At 29.5% G+C, this 9,014-nt stretch overlaps 1 protein-coding gene across 2 annotated transcripts in view; it reads right to left on the bottom strand.

Annotated features, from left to right (window-relative positions):
* Nucleotides 1–9,014, bottom strand: part of LOC107440433 (microsomal triglyceride transfer protein large subunit) — a 66,617-nt gene that overhangs the window by 42,069 nt on the left and 15,534 nt on the right. The window lies entirely within an intron of this gene.

The raw sequence follows: 9,014 nt of genomic DNA, 5'->3' as shown, positions 1-9,014 counted from the left end.
TAAATATTTTGCAAATATATACTGCTTTAGGGGTATAAAAAAACAATATTTAATCATGGTAGTCACAAATGCTTTATTCTTCACTAATAGGCCTGAAGGCTAGATGGAAAAGATAAAAATAACTGGTAGTCAAACTATTTCATCGATTTTTAGTTATTAACACGTTGAGCACCGCGTCAACCACCGGGGGCTGACACTGAAATTACATTTAGGCAGCGTCAACCACCGGTGGCTGACACCGAAATTACATTTAGGCTGCGTCTGCCACCGCTTGCTGACACTGACCTTTCACATAGGCCGCGAAAAACAGCTGGCTCACAGCGTATAACATGATATAGAACAATAAAATTTACAGTCTTTTATGGTATTGCAGAAAATTTATTTAAAATTTACGTAATTATTTTGATTCTTGGTTTAATAAATTCAATTTAGTAGATTTTTATCCACCACTATTTTTAAACAATTCGTAGGCATATGTAATTCAACACTTTTTTTCTGATATGTCATACTAATTCTATTATAAACTAGCAAAATCTGTCTATATTTGCAAATTTAGTTTGTAGTTATTTACCGTGGCCAGATGGGCAAGTCATGTAAAATTAGCGTGGCGTTCAACGTGCTAACTATTCAGTAGAAACTCAATTTTTTTTTATTTAAAATCTCTTTAATTTACCAATCGTAACTACCACTTTGATTTTCAATTTAAATAAATTATTTATATTTAACTCTTACAGATTCTACGTTCCTTTGATTTGAGCTCTAGCTGCATACAGGGTCGGTGTATTGACCTAGGCGCCTCATTAACCCCAGGCTAAAGTAGCCACCGTGACACTGCTACCCCACTCAGATGAATGAGTTAGGGCCCCTTTGGGGCCGATACTTAGATACCCACCTCACATAGGCATAGATTCTACGTTAAATAATAAACTGAAACGGAAAATATTTTAAAAACATTTTTGAATTCTATTTGTCACCTTTTCAGTTTTTTTGTCCCCCGTTGCAACTCTGAAATTAAGAAGAGTGTACTAAATCATATTATCCCAACATTAGAGTGTCATGCGAAATATATCAGCCGAAATTTAAAATAACCTCTTCTAAAACTTTTATCAAGACTTCAGAACATAATTGGTCCTAAATCTGATCTTAAATTTATGTTTTTAAAATGTTTATAGGTTAGTCATGGATAATATTATTTTAATTAAAATTTATTGAAACATTAATGCATTACATATTTTAACTACCATAAAAATTATTTTTTGAAAATACGGAAATTCTGTAGACATGACATTATTGTAACATGATTTGGTAGTGACAATTAATATCTTCATACAAGACATTAATTGCCTCTACCAAAAAGCATGTTACATTTATTTTAAACATTTGCCGGTCTGATACAAAAGAGAAAGACTAGCAGTTAAACTTTTTCAAACATACTTTTTCAGGATGAGTAAATTATCTACAGGGCAGCCAACTTTCTACTCTTTTTGTTAAAATTTATTCTAAAAGTATCTAATTTATGATTTAATGTAATATTTTTCATTCATTTTGACTTATTTTACACACATATAAATGATTTCAAAGTTCATATGCATCGCCACTTCGTTCCAGTTCTATCGTGATAAGGCTTTTAAAACGTTGGCAAATTATCAAAATTTCTGAAAGCTTTGGTTTTTAAATGTCTACCGCTCCATTAAATATTTTACAAATCGCGTAGTAGATGGCAGGTGTGTATCTATACTTAATCGGAAAATTTCTCACAAATAAATACGCGTTTTAACTGTTGGTAATTCATTATAGTTAAGGATATTTTGGTTATCTCTAATACAAGCGAAAATGAAATTGTTTTATTACCAGTTTTACCTTTCCACCGGCAAAGTCACAGCTTGTTTTTAGTGGATTTCTTAAGTTTAGTGCGATATAAAATAGTAATAGCAGATAAATATGCTACCACTTTTATGGGGGCTATAACAAAATTCTGCTTTGAAATTAATTCGGCAAAAAGAGATTTAAATACTTTCAATCACGAAAAGTTTCGGGCTTCCAAAAAATGCGGTTAATGAGCCTTGCTAGATCCGTCCATAAACATCAAAGCAAAAGTGTTATTAAAAAAATAATTGATCAGCTTTATGAGAGCAATTGCATTTTAACCCTTTGTACTCTGATGTCGCCTCTGAGGCTTCATCAACAGTCACCACTCTAAAATAAAAAATTTTATACGTTAACAATTAGAAACATCATTAGTTTAAGAATTTTAAAAATTGCATAAAAATACAACATTTTGTTGTTTTAATTGATTTAAAGGTTACATTTGTTCAAATAGTGTTTAGTAGTACTCGGAGTGCAAAGGGTTAATTTTTAGTAGGGTGTCTACTTTGACGATCAACTCCTATAAAAACAAAAATCTAAAATAATTTAAAATACTCATGGTGCATAGGATTAAAAGTCTGGGTTTATTATTTAAAATAGAAATTTTGCGCCATGTCCAGCTTCTTAATCGGGAATTTTAAGAATTTATGGAAAGCTACTTTATTGCAGTTATCTCGTAGTGACACTTATAAAAAGTGGGCCGTAATTATCCTTATTCAACAATAATTCGAGTAAATTTTTAATATTTTTATATTATTATCGTTATTAAAATGGTTTGAAGAAATTAATGCAATATAGAACACACAAAAATAATTTTATTTATATGTACGGAAATGCCAACTTGCTCCGGACAGCGAATAAAAACTTTCAATTGGTAGTTTATTAATTGTGTTTCTTGATCTAATAAGTTCTATTGAGTAGATCTTTATCCGCCGCTATTTCTAAACAATTCGTAGGCTTATATAATTCACCACCATTTACAGATTTGTCATGGTAAACCTTTTGAAAAACTAGAAAAATCTGTTGAATATTTGCAAATTTAATTGGTAGTTATTTACCGTTTAGCCAGGCGGGCAAGCCGTGTAAAATTAGTGTGACATTCAACGTGTTAATCCAACGCCTCCTATTGTCAAATGTTGTTAATACAATTCTAATGGAACACAAATAGTTCTTTCATATTCATTTTATTTACAGTATTTACAATGAGATTATTTCTGGATTAATATAGTTCATCTTTTAAGCATAACAACTCTTTAGCTACACAGCCATTGCAACAACAACTTATATCAAAGACAACAATCAATCAATAATGGTACTGTTGCCAACACCAACTTACAATGTACAGAATTATCATGACATCCCCCTTTTTACGTTATACAATTATACAACATAATCATTTAAATAAGATGGTGACTTACGAACACGATTACTTTTTCTTTGCACATTACTATTTGATATATGACAATTCTGTGAGATTTGAGAATTTGAAGAACTGTTTAAATCAGCTTGGGAATTGCTAATTATATCATCATTAGGATCTATTTCAATTTTAAACTTTGTATTTGACTGTCTTATGTGTTTTCTGTTACGCNTTTTATCCGCCGCTATATCTAAACAATTCGTAGGCTTATATAATTCACCACTATTATATAATTCAGATTTGTCATGCTAAACCTATTGAAAAACTAGCAAAATCTGTCTAATATTTGCAAAGTTAGTTTGCAGTTAATTACCGTTTGGCCAGGCGGGCAAGCCGTGTAAAATTAGAGTGACATTCAACGTGTTAATCCAAAGCCACCACACCACACGGTTTCTTGTAAGTAGTCTGATCAGACTACTATGACAGAGATGCCAACTTGCTCCGGACAGCAAATATATATTTTAAAGTGGTTGTTCATCAATTGTGATTCTTGGTTTAATAAATTCAATTTTGTAGATTTTCATCCACCACTATTTCTAAATAATTCGTAGGCTTATATAATTCACCATTCTACTGTACTTAAGTCATGCAATACCTTTTAAAAAGCCGGCACCTTGTTCGCAGGGTCCGATCCAGGGGAGCCAGAGATCTGTAAGCCTAAGAATAGTGAGCAACCCGGCACGAGCGGTGACTTGCCGGGTCACTATATTAACAATAACACCAATGGTTTTGTGCTACCTAGATTACCCCATGTATTATAATGTAAATAATTTCGTATCTATTCAAGTAATTTGTAAATAATTTTGTATATAGTTTATCTTGACTTTAATATTTTTTGCTTATTAATATTATTCATCCTGTAAATAATTAACTAATTAACTGTGCTAGTGCTTGTATATAGTTTTATCTCTTAAATGGAGTCTCTCCAATCCCTTTTTCACTCAATCATATCATTGTACCTTATTCAATTTATGACTACCTAATCTATGCCTATTAAATTTAGATGAATCAGTTAGCGGCGCTTCGCGCCGAATACTGAGCTACTATACATTTCCAACGTTAAAAAGCCGGCAAAAATAGTCAAACATTTGCAAAATTTACTTAGAAGTTATCACCGTTTTTTTAATTATTTTGGGCTGTCAGGAGCAGTTGGCATCTCTGCTATGAAGGTAAACCAATTAGTGAAAGAACAATTTAATATCAAATCTATTAAAAATTAGAAAGTGGTAGCAAATATATGTCAAAAAATTTGTTTAATTTATGAATATAATTGGTTTGTCTTATTGACTTGTCAACCACTATAGATTCAATTCTCAAATATATATGATAAATTTCTCTCAAGTGCTTTTAAAATAGAATTTGGGTTTATGCGCACAGGTGGTTCTCTTTTTAAATAATCTGCACAGACTACTTATAAGAAACCGTGTGGAGGCTTTCTGATGTAGGAGGTGATGCCCGAGGCCCCGTAATGGATAAACAAATGAGAAAAATTAATGACAAACACAATTTAAAAGTACACAGAGTAAAACTTAATAATGAAAAGCCCACATGTAAGAAAAATAAGTGAAAATATAGTTAGAATAACTAAATCAAAATAAAATATAAATTGCCAAATCATTAAGAAAAATTTATAAATAAATCAAGTGCTGACTCCTTTTGAAAATCTTAAAAAATGAAGCAAAAAACATAAATGAATAAAATTTCTAAAAAAGTGCAGCCATCTTTATGATTCAGGAACAGAAAATCCTAAAATTCACTGCATTATGAGGGCTACAATATCGGCCGAATTATTTGAACGTCTTTAAAATATTTTGAATTAAAATATCATAATTACAGTAATTAAAAGCAAAATTATTATTCTCTAATGTATTCTTGAAATTCCCGATAGCTGAAAGAAAATCTGTCTTAATTACAAAAATTTAAACCTAATAATTTATCCAATCAAAATATTCTTAAAAATCTTAAAAGTATAAGTTGGAATTAAAATGTGTTAAACTAACAACATAGAACTTAAAACCTCTTCTTTTATCATATAATCCGATGGAAATTTTTTGGTTGTGAAGTTCAACATCAAGATCTAAAAAATAAGCACCATTTTCACCTGAATTAGTCTTTATTAAATTTAGTTCTTTAGAATAAATGTCTTTAATTAAATCAAAATCATTAGAATCAGAAATAATAAAATCATCAATAAACCCAATTAATAAATTATGTTGTAAAAATTTTTGTTCATAAAAATGTAAGAAAATATTAACAAATGCACTTGAATAACAATTTCCCGTTGAGATACCCTGAATTTTTCTGCAAAAACAAATACCATTAAAAAGATAATTTTCAAAAATTTTTATATTACATATATTTATCCAATCTTCCTTATTAATGTTCTCATTACTCAAATAATTATCAAAAATTTCTAAACAAATATTCCTAAAATTATTGTGGGGTATACTCGTTATTAAATCACATGTGAGAACAGTATTAATATTATGCAATTTAAATATTTAATAACGTCTTAGTTGTTATTAATAAGAAGATGCCTATCGGACCTCTATGCCAGTCGGACCTCTATTTAACGAACTCGCTAAATCCCGATGATAAGTTCGTTATATGGAAAATTCGCTAAATAGGAAATCATATTTTGAAATACTTAAACAACGCAAAACAAGTTTTAAATTCATAAACACTAGACATAATTAAAATAGCAATTGATACACCTTTATCTTGTAAACTAGTATTTACTATTTAATTTATAAATCTTAACCATAAAAGAAATCTGCATGAAAGCGAGAATGGAACAAAACATTATTCACTGTTACACTATCATGCTACATACATTTTAAACATACATTACCAGATGCGTTCTTAAGTTTAATTTTTACTGATAAAATCCGTTAATTTTGTCTGAGTTTTTCGCTTAAAATGCAAACTAAAAGAGAAACGGATTTTACTACTTTCTCTAAATGTTAAGTGGTTTCAAAAATTAATTCAAGGTCATTTCCCCCATAAAATGCGGTAACAAGTTTGAAATGTTCTGAAATATTTTGGGAAATACGGAAAGTGGATCTCAAAGAAAAGTTCGTTAAATAGAAAATTCACTTCGTTATTTTACGAAGAAATTTCCAAAATGTACTTGGTTGCTCGAAAAAAAATCGCAAAATAGAGAAATTCGCAAAATGGAAGTTCGTTAAATAGAAGTCCGACTGTAATTTTATTTGAATAAAATGCTTAATTTTCCGAATTTGTGTAAATCAGTTTGATTCTTTGATCAGTTATCGATATTAAGGAAAGAAAGATAGCGATTATTATTCTGAATTACGTAGATTTTTGATATGCATACAGATAGTCTATTATACTGGAGGGTTACGGTGACTAACTAACGGATGACATTTGAAAGTAGATATTGTTGATCAATAAAATAAATTGTTATAGATGATTTAGTTTATACTAATGTTTCGATATCAAGGATGTAGAGCCTATTTGGGTAGATGACAATTTTGTAGTCAAAAAAGTTAAAAAGAAATATCGTCCACAAAAAGTTGAAAAAAGCTTATCATCCTATCTTCTAAAGAATTTTGGAAAATAATATGAGTTGCTTGTTAATATGAAAATTTAAAACTTATTTTGAATAATATTATGGTTGCTGAAACTTTTCTTTTTACGAAAAACTGATTCAATGGGATTTTTTAATGGAATTCATTAACATGTTAAATGCCACGCTAACTTTACATAGCTTGCCCGTCTGGCTGAACGGTAAATAACTACAAACTAAATTTGCAAATATTAGACAGATTTTGCTAGTTTTTTAAAAGGTTTAGCCTGACATATCTGTCTTTTTTCTTTATTTAAACAAAACTGGGTGCCTAGGCCGCCCAGCGGCCCCTACCCCATTCATCATGAAAATTATATACAGTGAATAAAACATTTTGAATTATATAACAATGTGGCAGCATTATAATAAAGTAACCATGATTAGAAGTATGTACAAACTTGATCGGAGACTGACATATCTGTCCTAGTCCTAGTGTTTTAATCTTATTGGGCCCCTATCCCATTCATCTGGAATTTTAGAACAGTTTTGGTTAAGCAATGAGGTAAGCAGGCAATGGAGTTGCTTTCATGGTCTGACTGACATATCTGAAGAAAGTGGTGAATTATATAAGCCTACGAATTGTTTAGAAAAAATGGTGGATAAAAATCTACTAAATTGAATTTATTAAATCTACGATCACAATTAATAAACCGCCACTCTAAAATATTTATTCGCTGTCCGGAGCAAGTTGGCATCTCTGTGTATATAAATAAAACTATTTTTGTGTGTTCTATATTGCATTAATTTCTTCAAACCATTATAATAACTATAATAATATTTAAAAAAAGTAAAACTTTACTCGATTTAGGTGTTTCTAAGGATCTTGACTTCGCCGGTCACCGGTGACACCGTGGTGCTACGAACAAACTCAGTGTCAGTTACCGGTAACCCTCATGGCATTCAACGTGTTAAGGATTTAAGAATTTGCTTAAGTGTTGTATAAAGTTTTTGAAACTCTTCAAAGATGAAAATTGTTTCAGACCCGACAAAATATTTAAAAAGAAAAAAAAACTTCAGTTTTTTATATTCTTGATTTGCTATTTTTTTGAACGGTACAACTGCTTATCGCAATAAATTGGTGTATACAAGATAAGCCTTTGAATTATTTAGAAGTAGTGGGGACTACAAACCTGTAAATCGAATTTATTACACCAAGAATAATACATTTCTGACTGACATTTCTGGTTGACATTTCTTATTAAAATTCATCTAAATTTTATTTTTTGTAGATTTTATTTTCATATTTAAAGTGGTAGTAAATATATACTATTTTTTTCTTTTATAAACTTAATTTTTAAATGATTTTGATCACCACTATTCTTACAAAAATTAAGCACATATATTAATATGCGTAACTATCATGGTTGTCCACTTAAGTTTGCTCATATGCAACGTATTTGTTTGCTTAAAATTGAAGTTTTAATTCCATTTTAATACCACTGGGAAAAATGATAATGGAAGGGATTAAAAGTTGGCAGGTATGTATTATTCATCTAAAATCCATTATATTTATTATTATTCATCTAAAATTCATTATATTTATTATTATTCATCTAAAAATCAAATTTGAAAAATATTTATAAATTGTTTATTTGAGGAAAAAAAAGCAAAATTACAATAATTTGATAATATGTATATTGCTATTAAAGGAATTCCTCCCTTTTTACCTTGTACTATAATTGTATTGTAAAATTTAGAATTAATCAACTTTAATCTTTCTTAAAAACTAATATTTTGCATTATGAATTGCGAAACCAATTACATTGATGTTGTAAAGGTTAGTTGATAGGAAATAGGACAGGTTATGTCATTTCTTCATAAACTCGAAAAATATTTCTTAATCATGGCCATCTACTACAGGTCCAAATATTATTCACTCAATTTTTCTTTCTCAAGAAAAAAATAATTTTTATTCACATTGTGTAGTTAGCCAAGTTCATTTTCGTAGTTTATAACTGGTCCTCAATACTGTTTTGTAGATTTTTTGTTATAACCTAAGTGAAATATAGATCATCTAAACATTTTCCATACCTGCCAACTTTTAATCCTTTCCATTATAATTTTTCCCAGTGGTATTAAAATGGAATTAAAACTTCAATTTTAAGCAAACAAATACGTGAACATTGGTAATTGTAAACA

This window comes from Parasteatoda tepidariorum, chromosome 6, assembly GCF_043381705.1.
Source record: "Parasteatoda tepidariorum isolate YZ-2023 chromosome 6, CAS_Ptep_4.0, whole genome shotgun sequence".
In the NCBI taxonomy this organism is placed as follows: domain Eukaryota; kingdom Metazoa; phylum Arthropoda; class Arachnida; order Araneae; family Theridiidae; genus Parasteatoda; species Parasteatoda tepidariorum.
The sequence above is the reverse complement of the archived record's forward strand: the minus strand, read 5'-3'. Positions and strand labels throughout refer to the sequence as shown.